At 39.6% G+C, this 12211-nt stretch overlaps 1 long non-coding RNA gene across 2 annotated transcripts in view; it reads right to left on the bottom strand.

Moving 5' to 3' along the window:
* The window catches only part of LOC140520340 (uncharacterized), a 47030-nt gene extending 35243 nt beyond the window's left edge, over positions 1-11787 (bottom strand). The window contains exons 1-2 of one of the 2 annotated variants that reach the window (XR_011972460.1): positions 11469-11787; positions 4261-4337 (exon numbers count right to left, since the gene is read on the bottom strand). This is a non-coding gene — a long non-coding RNA (uncharacterized lncRNA). Of the gene's footprint in view, positions 1-4260; positions 4338-4432; positions 4617-11468 lie in introns of those variants that run through there. The other variant, XR_011972461.1, reaches the window with a different exon arrangement.
* Between the last annotated feature and the right edge of the window lie 424 nt (positions 11788-12211).

The following is a 12211-nucleotide window of genomic DNA, read 5'->3' as shown; positions in this document are numbered from 1 at the left end:
GACAGAATTAGCAGCTCCTACATTTCATTTGGCATGGAGTCAAAGCAGTCAGAAAGGTGGAATTCTTCAACATTACTGAAGAACATCAGTCCAACTGTTTGCTGCTGTCTTCTTTGAGGTGTGGAGAGCAGGTTTTCCTTTGCCTGTGTAGTGCAGAGATGGATCATTGGCATGGGCTGGAGTGTGCTACTGTGCACCCCTATTAAACCCACAAGATTTCCATCAATCCAGCCAAAAAAAAGCAGCCTCATTTGCTCTATGGCCAGGAACATTATAGTGTATGCTGGAGTTAGAGTGTCTGAAGTTTATTGCTGACTTTGGGATGTGGAATGGTACCTGGACCCTTAAGGGCATCATTGGGATTAAAAGTAAATTTATTAATTGGCATGCACTTTGAAATGGAAATCTTTAGTATCATAGATTTGGACACTTTAGCCTTCTACCTAGTCTGGGATCACTCTGAAGAGTTTTTACTGCTAAAAGTCTTATAGTTTTAAATAAGATAACTAGCTACTTAGTCTCTTCATTTTAATTTATGTGTGTGTTCACTATCATCTCATGCATGTCTCCCTCTAAATTCTCATACTGGCATGGAAGAGGCCCTGGGTCATTTAAAGAGAAGTCTTATTGGGTTCATCCTTCATTGCTAAAGAAGACTATAACATCAGAGAAATGGTGACATGACTTGCACTTGACTTTGTTTTGAGTGAGGGAGGGGAGTGCAAGGTCACCATTTTCGCTTCTCCTCCAGAGCCATCTGAATCCAGTGACCAGATATTCATCAAGATGACTGGAGATGACCCAGGGTGCACTGGGAGATCTTGGCCCCTTTTGGCCAAAGTCTATTCAGGTACTCACTTAGGGTGAGTTAATGTGCATTCATTGAATTGGCCTGTTTAAGAAGTAGCCAGGGGATGGCCCCTTTAATGAGGCAAAGAAAAAGAAAGACCTCAGGCTGGGAGAGGATTACTATTGATAATTACTATTGATAATCACTCTTAAGCCAGGAGGGTCCAGAAGAGAGCCCTTAAGCAGAGGCCTAGTGTTCTCCAATGTATGAGCTTCAAAGTGTCATAGGATTAAGGTTTTGAGAAGTGAAGGGAAAGGAAAGAGAGGGGAGGGGAGTGGCAGGGAGGACAGGGGAGGAGAGGAATCTGGCCAGTAAAACCCAAGTTAACCAGGCATCTTCTGGCCATCCAAATTTACCTTCCTTTGGAAAGGAGAAGAAAGGGAGGGGGAGATAGACAGAAGAGGAGGAGCTGAGTTATCCAGCTAGCTGGGTCCCCATTCAGGTAGCTGCATCTACTCACAGATTGTTGTGTTTGTCCTTCATTGCTGAAAAAGACCATGCCATCAGAGAAATGGTGACATGACTTGCACTTGACTTTGTTTTGAGTGAGGGAGGGGTGTGCAAGGTCACCATTCTCCTCCAGAGTCATCTGAATCCAGTGACCAGATATGCATCAGAGTGACTGGAGATGACTCAGAAGGCTATGCCATCAGAGAATACAATCTAATGGTTTATAGGAAGCCGATTTAAAATATTACTCTGTTATCCAGAAAAACAGAACTTAGCTAAGTGTGGACAGGTTCATTACCAGTACGGTTGACCACTAGGTAATGAAAGGAATGGCCATGACCACCCATGTACATATAAACACAGCAGTATTCAAATAATTTCATTAGAACTATTACTCTGCCCATTAACACAGATCATAATAAATGTTTTCATGAATCAATATGGTTTTTTAAAAAAATCATTACCTGATGGCCAACATTCTGGTGATATGTCTTTCTGAGCTTAGTGAGATGGGCTTTTACACAACAGACATAGAGTCTTGTCATTGGACTCCTTTTGTATGTTGATCAGTCATTTTAGTCATGTTTGACTCTTCATGATCCCATTTGGGGTTTTCTTGGCAAAGATACTGGAGACATTTGCCATTTCCTTCTCTAGATCATTTTATAGATGAGAAAACTGAAGCAAACAGAGTTAAGTGACTTGACCAGGGTCACATAGCTAGTAAGTATCTGAGGCTGGATTTGAATTCAGGTCTTGGTAACTCCAGGCCTGGCACTCTATTCATTGTACGACCTAGATACCCAACCAGATCCTCTACTTGAAGGCTTTGGATGAGCTAAGAGATGTGTTCCACTGACCTAGACTTGAAGAAACCAGGGTTATTCTGCATAATTTTAATTTGATTGTGAGCTCCATGAGGGCTAGGACTGTCCCATGCCTTTCTTTGCGTCCCCAGAACTTAGCACAGAGTCTGGCACATAAGAGGCATTTAATAAATGCTTACTAACTGGCTGACATAAATCCATATCCCAAAGTCTCTTAGATATATCAATCTAGTTACTACCAGGAAGAAATAATGAACACTATTCTGTATCATAAAACCCTGAGTGAATATGAGAGCTTACTCTGGGTCTAAGAAGTGTTGGTAAACATGGTAAACAACAACAGAACAGAACCAAGGAGGTGTCAAGGAATGTAATACTCTGTAATAATAACTTATTTTACTACGCAGTTCTGAAAGCAAGTTCTTTGAATTGGTCGTCTAATGATATAGTTGGCACTAGTGGGCTCAGCAGGGCTACTTCTGATGGTATATAAATGTGATAGAATACTACTGAACTGAAAGAAAGATTGTTTCAAGAGATATGAAAAAATCTGTATGAACTAATACAGAGTGAATTGAGTAGAACCAGAAGAATAATTTATACCATAACATCAATATTATAAAATATTACAATTCTGAAAGACTTAAGAACTCTGCTCAAATAAATGATCAACCATAATTCCAGATAACTAATTAAAAAAAAAAGAACACTCCTCACTTCATAAGAGAGATTATGGATCGATATGCACAAGAAGAAATGTATTTTTTTATTTAACCAATGTGGGAATTTGCTTGCTGGACTGTGCCTATGTGATACAAGGGTTTTGTTTTATTTTCTTCTTTTAATTCAATTTTATTTTATTTTTCAATTCCAAATTTTCTCCCTCCTCCCTCCTTATTTCCACCCATTGAAAAGTTGAGAAAACCAAAGCCCACTACCAATATATATGCATATATATATATATGGTCATTCAAAACAAATTTCCTCATTAGTCATGTCAAAAACAAAAAGAAGGAAGGAAAAAAAGAGGAGGGAGGGAGGAAGGAAGGGAGGAAGGAGGGGAGGAAGAGAAGAGAAGAGAAGAAGCTTCAATTTGTATTCTTAGAGTCCCTTAGCTCTCTATCTGAAGGTGGATAGCAAGTTTAATCATTAATCCTTTGGAACTCTGGTTAGTCAAAATTTCTTGTCTTTATAATAGTGCCATTGTTATGTAAATTGTACTCTGGGTTCTAATTCCTTATTTTTTCCCAATGGATGGGGGAGCGGAGAGGGAGGGGGAAAATGAATGCTTAAAACTATTGGTTAGTTTTCCTATATTTTCCTATATATTTTTAAATATTTGTAATGAAGAATGGTTATCTGGGTAGGAAGGAGAGGGATGCATTAAAAATGATTATGATGTAAAAAAGTACCAATAAAAACAATTTTTATTGAAGTAGGGAAGAAGGGAGAGAGTGAAAAAGGGAGGGAGGAGGGAGAAATGGAGATAAAAGATAAAGAAAATAAGGAGAAGAGGGAGAGACTGAATTGTTCAGATATCAAGGGACCAAGGAATCCTACAGGAGCTGATAATACATTTGACACAGCTGTCAAAGGATAGGAAGACGATCAAGGCGTCAGGAACTGTCCAAGGAAAGAAGAGTGGAGAAGATATTGAGCTAGGCAAAGAGAATCCTCTGCCCTCTTTCACTGTACTATGAAGCCCTCATTGTGGGCTATGAAGCATTCATTGTGAATGAATGAATGAATAAAAAAGTATTGAGCACTTTAAAGAAAGGTCAAGATTACCTCTATGTCATAAAGAGTATGAGAGATATAACACAATTGAAGTATCTGTGTGTAATACACACTGCTACGTGACCTAGGTTTCTTCATTTCAGAATATTACAGGACAGGATTTTCAGTGAGTGGTTACAGGCCTAAATTTGAGTGGAATCTCCTACAAACTGAAATCTCATGAAATTCCAGCTGCTTTTGTAAGTCATTTGTGTACATTTCTTATCTTGTCTACCAGAACATAATCTCCTTGAAGGTGAGGACCATGACTTGTTCAATCTTTGTAACCCCCCAGTATCTAGCAAAGGATCTTGTATGTAGACATGTGAATCATTATTATAAACATTAAAAACTTACTTGGTAACACACCAGTCAGGTGACCAAGGTTTCCAATAGCTTTGGTCAGCATAAGGAAGTTAGGGTGAGGGAATCACCTGCCAAAAAACAGAACAGACTCCATGGGAGGTAATCTATAACACATAATTCACATTTCTATCATGTGTTAAGGTTTTCAAAGTATGATAATTACAGAGTAGCATAATGGTCCAGCCTCAGCATCCAGATGACCAGGATTCAAATCATGTCCCTGTCAGGTGTTGACTCTCTGATATGGCAAGTGACTTAACTTCTCAGTGCCCCCAGGCAATCCTCAAAAACTTTCAGTTGCAGAATAATGGTGCCACTGCACTGGAAGAAGGCATTTTCTCATGAGTGCCCTGCACCATTGATATCACAAAAGGGGGAAAAAAATGAGATTTAGAAGAAGCTAAAGGACTCAACCAAGACTATGCTACTAGCAATATTAAAGCTCCTCCATGAGGGGCATTGTGTTCAATTAATTGTTCATGCCTCATTTTAGGAAGTTTTGTTATAAGCTAGAGGAAAAGGGTGATCAGAATGGGAAAGGGTCTTAAGTCCATGCTAAATGGACTGATCCATTTAAGAAACTTGGAATGTTTAGCTTGGAGAATAAAAGACCTGGGGTGGTGACAAGCTGTGTTCAAATATTTGAAGGGCTGTCATGCAGAACTGAGCTGAGATTTGTTCTGCTTGGCCCCAAGGGCAGAATTTTGTGGGGCAAGAGAGGAGAGAATGTAGGCTTGACACAAGGAAAGACTTCCTAACAATTACAGCAATCTAAAAATAGAATGGGCTACCTTTGGGGATGCAGTGGATCCCCCTTCACTAGACATCTTGAACAAGAGCCGAATGACTATTTGTCAAATATGTTGCAGAGAGAATACTTACTCAAGTATAGGTTGGGCTAGCTTGTCCTTGAGCATTCTCTTAACTCTGAGACTGACTCCAAAGAGAAAAAGTATTCTTTACAGCAAGCATGATCTCGGCTAAACTGGACAACTACACATATGGACCTTGGGCATTCTGGAAGTCCAATATAAAGTGACATTATAGTCATTCCCTAGAGGTATATATTTCTGCATGGAACATGAATTGGCTGGAAACCAAAAGGGAAAAGAACTACTCTTTGTTTAAAAAAAAAAGCAGCTAAAGTATCAGAGTGCCTCTCAATGAGGTAGTGCTTCAGGAATGAATTGCCATAGAAGACTAAAAGGACCTATGGATCTCTGCCTATGGTCCTTTTCTCTAGCTGGGTAACTTTCTGTGTGGGTGATCTGGACACATTTCTGTTCCTCTTCATGCACTTTGCTTTCCTCCTGATCTGTTCTCCCTGAATCTATCCACAAATGCCTGAGAGAGTCCAAAGCAGATCCTCCAGAAAGGGAAACCAGTAACCCTAACAAACAAGGGCTTTCCAGATGAGTGAGAAAGAAAGAGATGAAAGACAAGGTTGTACACTGAAAATTTTGAAGTCTGGAAATTTTCCACAACAAAAATGTTTTTAGAATGATAGGTAACAAGGTGGTCTATATAGGGTGTGTTTCTACTTACAAACCATAAAGCTATTGCTCAAACTTCATGGAGGGGAGGGGTAAGTTAAAGACATTTCTCGTCAATTAAGCAACAGGTATTTATTAAGCACTTATTATGTGCCAGGAGCTGAGCAGCATGAGGTCAGAAAATAATAGCCAATATTTAGGGAGCACTTTAAGGTTCAGAGAGCCTCTATAGGTACCATTTCATTTGATCTTCACAAAAATCCTGAAGATGGGAAAACTCAGGTTTGAAGAGAAAAAGTGACATACTCATGGATTCACTACTAATAAAGGTGTGATAAGGCAAGACTAAAGGAAAAAAGTAGAACCTAGCGCTTTCCTGACTCCAAGTCTAGCACTCCTTCCATTCAACCATATGGCCTCTCTAAAGGCAGCTAGAGGAAGGAATCAATGAATGTCTGGTTTCAGAATATAAACCAAAGAGAGCCAGAGTGGGAAAAGGCTACAATGATCATGTAGCCCAACTCCCTCCTGTTACAGAAAAGGAAACTACAGCCCAGAGAGAAGAAAGGACTTACCCCAAATCACAGAACAACTTGTAGAGGTACCTAGGTGGTACAGTGGATAGAGTACAGGACAGAAAGCAAGTAAGACCTGAATTTAAACTCTGCCTCAAATAATTCCTAGTTCCCTGGGAAATAATCTCCCTTAGCCTTAGTTTCCTCATCTGTAAAATACTTTGATAGTTTCTGTGCCTCTTCAATTACAGGGTTTTGGGTGGAATTGCCAATAATAGTTAATCTTGATGGAGCAGTACCTCTTATCTTTTGGAAGACAGGTGTGGGACTATAGGTATAGAATGCTGCACACATTGTCTGGGGGGCTGCTTACCTGAGGTATTTTGCTTAACTGTTTTTCTTTGTTACAAATGAAAACTCATTTGTTGGTGTTGGGGGAAGGCAAGGAGACTATTCAGAGATGATTATGATATTAAAAACAAAAGACATGAATGAAGTTTGTTTTAAAATAGAAACTATTTTGTGTAACACTTTAAGGATTACAAAGCAATTTCCTCACAACTTTGTGATATAGGGAGTATGTGTACTATTATCTTCATTTTATAGATGACAAAACTGAGAACTAAGAAGATTAGCTAACTTGCCCAAGGTCACACAACCTGTAAATAGAAGAGCCAGTACTCCAATCCAGGTCTTCTGATGCCAAAGCCAGAGCTCTTTCCACTGAGGGACAGGTCCTAGGAAGTGAGCTAGAGACAGTTCTAGAAAGAGCCTGGATCTGGGAGTTGGGAAAACCATGCTATAGTCCCTGCTCTGGTATGAAATAACAAGACCTAGAACAAATTATCTTCCTCTCTGTCTGGCCTCAACTTCTTTCTTAAAAAATGAGGAAGGGGGAGGAGGGCTGTGAGTTCTGGAAACTTACTTTCATCAGGAATGGATTCAAGAGGGAATAATACATATATATCTAGAAGAATATAGAAGTCTTCTAAATTCAGAAAGAAATAAAATGCCAAGGGGATAGGCAGGGGTCTCTAGAGGGGAGGGGAAGGGAATAGGTAAAGGGCGGGGTTAGAGAAGGGTGTTCAGATTTATGAATGGAGGATAAGGCAGGGATCCTTGGCAGAGGGCAGGTTAAGCGATAGGGAAGCAAGGTCGTGGGAAGAAGTAAAGTAGAGGAGTTAGGAGGATTAGGAAATAAGACATACACACAAACAGAAACAAAGATCAGGAGAAGAATTTGTTAGGGCAAGTATATGTCTATATATGTATGTGTGTGTATATATACATATATGTATATATGTATGTACATGTGTATCTCTATATCTGTATTTAAATATATCCACACTTAATTGTAGCCTTGGCATAGGGGAGGGGCCAGAAAGGGAGGAAGAGAGCAAAGTAAAAATTGCACAGCAGAGAACAAAAGAAAACTTACAAGGAAGCAAGGAAAAAATGGACAACTCAGCACAATGTGTAGTATTTCTTGAAATGAAAATTTATTGCTATATATTTTGAATCCTCTCTTATATTTTGCTGTGCACAACATGCTTTTTTCGCTTATTTTGTATTTAAGTTTCAATATTTAAGTCTATAATTTGTTCTTATTGTGTATTTAAATTTTAGTCATTAAAAAAAGAAAGAAAAATAAAAAGGTTAGAAGAGATGTTCTCTAAGGTCCCTTCCAGCAATCCAGTTTTATAATTCAGTGACCTTAAGCAATTCACTAAACACCTGTGCTCCTCAGTTTCCTTATCTGTAAAAAATGAGTAATAACCTGCCCTAACTATCTTTCAGAGACCTAGTGACAATTAAGGAATATGAAACTACTTTGAACAGTTAAAAGTACTTTCCTAATGTGTGAATATAAGGGATTATTATTAATGAATGGGATGATGATGTTTCCTCAGTGCTGCCAATGATTTTATAAAGCCTGTGTATGCATGGACCTGTTGGCCAATCTAAAGTTAGTCAAGCTCAGTTGAAGATCATTTATTGAGCTTACTGTGTTTCAGGCATTGCTTCAGGCTCAGCTCTGGAAGTACACATACAAGCAGAAAGACAGTCTCTAACCTTAAGAGTCTTCCATTCTGATGGAAGAAGACAACTCATGAAGGGAAGATGAAAGAGGTAGGGAGAAAAGAGGGGCATGGTGGAGAAAGTGCAGAGAGTCAGGAGTGAATTCTGGAAGGGAATGAAGACATGGCTAGCCTGGGTACTTTCTTTAAAATGGAGGTCTCTGGGAGGAGCCAATCAAACAGAGGAAGGGAGGCTGTGTGAACTTCCAGAGTGAGAAGGCTGCTGTTAGCTTTTGGAGAAAGTTCAGAAAGTTGTGACTTTTAGGGTTTTTAATTCTGATTTTTGTTTTTTAAAGAAGGTGCCAGTCTACACAACTCAAGTCATGGAAATAATTGTTATTTGACCCAGTCATCCCATTATTGGAAACATAGTCTAATACGTGACTCTCTCTCGCTCTACTGAATTGCTGAGCTCTGTATCATCACCTGCCCATTAGACATGTCAAGCTGGATGTCTGTAGCTCCCACATGACATTCACAGCCTCTATGGCGGCCATGAATATCCTGGCATAATTTTGAATCATGAAATACAATAGACATGGCAGACAGAATCAAAACATTTTTTGACACCAGAAAGTCAAATCCATCATCATCTATACTCAGTAACAATGCAGAGGCAACACCAGGCCCAAGCCTTCCCCCTGTTAGGCTTCCCACAAACCAGCCCCATTAAACAAATTACAAACAAGCTCTCCCACTCAGACTGCTTACTGCCTGCTGCCTTTCCCAGCTCTGATTACTCTCTGACTAACTTCCTCTCATCTCTACTCTAGCTCCATCTCTTCCTGCTCTGCCCCTTCAGCAAACTCCTCCCACCATAGGCTACAAGTGACTCAAACTCATGTGCCTTAGGCTTCCATGTGACTTAAGCAGGTCACATGGGCCTATTAATGAATGGGAAAGCCCTTCCCATTTCAATTGCCATTACAAGGTCCTGTAGGCATCTCAAATTCAGCATGTTGAAGATAGAACTCATTATCTTCTCCCCCAAATTTATTCCTTTTCTAAATTTCCTTATTATTACTAAGGGTACAACCATGCTCATAGTCACCTAGGTTCACAACTTCAGAGTAATCTGCAACTCCTCACCCTCTCTGACCTCACATACTCCATCATTCACCAAATCCTATCTTTTCTCTCTCTATAATATCTCTCCTATATGTCTCCTCCAGCATTCACACAGGCACTGCCCTAATTCAGGATCTCATCACCTCTCACCTGGACTATTGAAAAAGTCTTTTATTGGGTTTTCCTGTATCAACTGTTTTCCCACTCCAATCTATCCTGCACACCACTATCAAAGTCTTTTCCCTAAAACACAGATCTAAACATGTCACTGTATTACTCAATAAGCTTCAGAAGCTTCCAATTATCTCCAGGATCAAATATAAACTCATTTAGTGGTCATTTGAGGCTTTTCACAACCTGGCTCCTTCAGACCATTCCATTCTTCCAGTACATGACCTCCCTCCACTCACTCTATAATCAAGCTATCCTGATGCTTCTAGCACACCATGTTTGAGCCACCATAACTGAATCTTTGCAGTAGCCATCCTCATGCCTTGAGACAATGAATGTTCTCCTTCCTCATCTTTTCCTCTTGGAATTCTTGACTTACTTCAAGACTCAGCTCAAACACAACCTTCTACAGGAAGCCTTTTTTGATCCTATCCCCTACCTCTAGCAGCTGCTAGGCTCTCCTGCCAAAAACTGCTTTTAAAAAAAATTGTACATATTCTGCAAATACTTTGAAAAGCTGCCATGTGAAAGAGGGGTCCAATTTCTTCTGTTTGATCTCAGGGCAAAACCAGGAGAAATGAGTAGAAATTGCAAAGAAGCAAATTTAGATTTGATGTCAGGAAAGAATTCTGTAACAATGAGAGCTATCAAAAAGGAGAATGGGAGAACTCATTAGAGGTCTCCAAATGAAGGCTAAATGACCAATGATTGGATATATTTTAAAGTGATTCCTTTTCTTGTGTGGGGTGGATTCAAGGTCTCCAAATTCGCTTACTAAGAACCAGAAGAACAGCATACTCTGACTCTGGCTATTCAAGAAAGAAAATGTCAGTACAAGTGCAGGGTCGAAGAGAAAACAGAAGAGGACACAATGGAGGAGTTAATAAGCTCTTCTGCAAGTAACTGCAGGGAGAAAATCTTTTTTGAGAGCTAATGGTTGTCAATAGTGTGTTTTTCTAACACAATTGACCTCAGTTGGAGCCAAAGGGCTAAGGACCTTCTCCATAAGGTACTCCTTTGCTCTGGATGCACATATTCAGTCTAATAATAACAATAATAATAACTAACATTTGTAAACACCCTACTGTGTGCTAAGCACCATTCTCATTTAGCACAATACAAATATTATCTTATTTGATCCTCAGGTAGATGTTATCATCATCTCCATCTTATAGCTGATGAAACTGAGGCAGGCAGAGATGAAGTGATTTATCCAGGGTCACAAACCTAGTTAGTATCTGAGACCCACTTAGAATTCCCATCATCCTCCAGGACCAACACACTATCCATTGCTCCAGCAAGCTTCCCAGGGGAAAAATTACTTAAAGTTTAGATGTTGGCTTGGGTATGCCTCTCCCCAAAAGGAATAGTAGAAAGGTACTCAGTGTACAGTGTAAATCAGGTATGGTATTTATTCACTACGCACAAAATAATGCTAAACAGAGGACAAAAATAAACCTAAATAAACAACCACTGTTATACTTCACCAGGAGGTTGATATTTAAAAACTATCTAAACAGGAAGCAGTTTTCAAGGTTCCTGTTTAGGTATTTTATATTTCACCTTGGCTCTGTACTGATCTGCCTCAAAGTTCAAGTCTTCTGGCAAGTCAAAACAGGGCTTGAACTCTTTCCTTGTCAATGGCATCTTCTCATTGCAGGCTTTTCTCTCTACTGGTGGTATACTCTCCAGTGAAGGACCTTCTCCTGCTAACAGTCACTGCCACCTGATGGACTCAGGACCTCTGAACCTCTCAAACTCATCACCTTCAAGCCTGGACATATCTACCTTAAAATGGATATTCAATCACCTACTCAAGACAGGAAATACAAAACTGAAAAAACATCAAAGGGTACAGCCATGTCATCACTTACTTGATTTCCTTGCAAGGTGGATATAATCAACAGGATGTTTCAGTTATATGATACTATTTAGAAGGCTGAATGGTTGAATGATGGGAGCAAGCCAGAAGTTGTCTCTCTGTTTCAACTGAACAAGCTCCCTACCTCTCCTACTACTGCTACAGGGTGGAGAGAGGTCTAAGGGATGATTCAAGGTTTATTGTGTCATACAAGAAGTCCTTTCAGCATGGTTTCATCACATGTGACCAGACACAACAGGCCTCTGCACCTCAAAGTACCAAGCCCCTATTGCACCAAGTCATGTACTTCTGCTTGACGTGAAGAGGAAGTGAAGCTTTGCATATGACCAGAGACAGGTCCTTATTCACTCAGATTTAATTAATTTTGTTGTTTGAAGCTAAAAAAATTTTTTGATGAAAAAAATTTTCAGCCTGAAAAACTTCTGCTGATCTTATGCCATGTTATAATAGAAACCAACGCGGGATTTAGAAACAGATAAGCTGGATTTAAGTCCTAGCTCTTCAACTTAATCACTGTGTGACCATCAGTAAATGACTTTACCTTTCTGGGCTCTTCCATCAGACAAGGATTTGGATTAGATGATCCTTTAAGGTCCTTCCCAACTCTGACATTTTATGAACTTGTGGATTTTCAATCCCAGTTTCTCTCATTCCATTTGCACTGAGGGATACAACAAAGACTGAAGTGGTTTGTTTGAAGTTAGAAGTTAGAGCCTTTAGCTTAAAAGAATGGAA

Source organism: Notamacropus eugenii, chromosome 1, assembly GCF_028372415.1.
Source record: "Notamacropus eugenii isolate mMacEug1 chromosome 1, mMacEug1.pri_v2, whole genome shotgun sequence".
NCBI classification, from domain to species: domain Eukaryota; kingdom Metazoa; phylum Chordata; class Mammalia; order Diprotodontia; family Macropodidae; genus Notamacropus; species Notamacropus eugenii.
The sequence above is the reverse complement of the archived record's forward strand: the minus strand, read 5'-3'. Positions and strand labels throughout refer to the sequence as shown.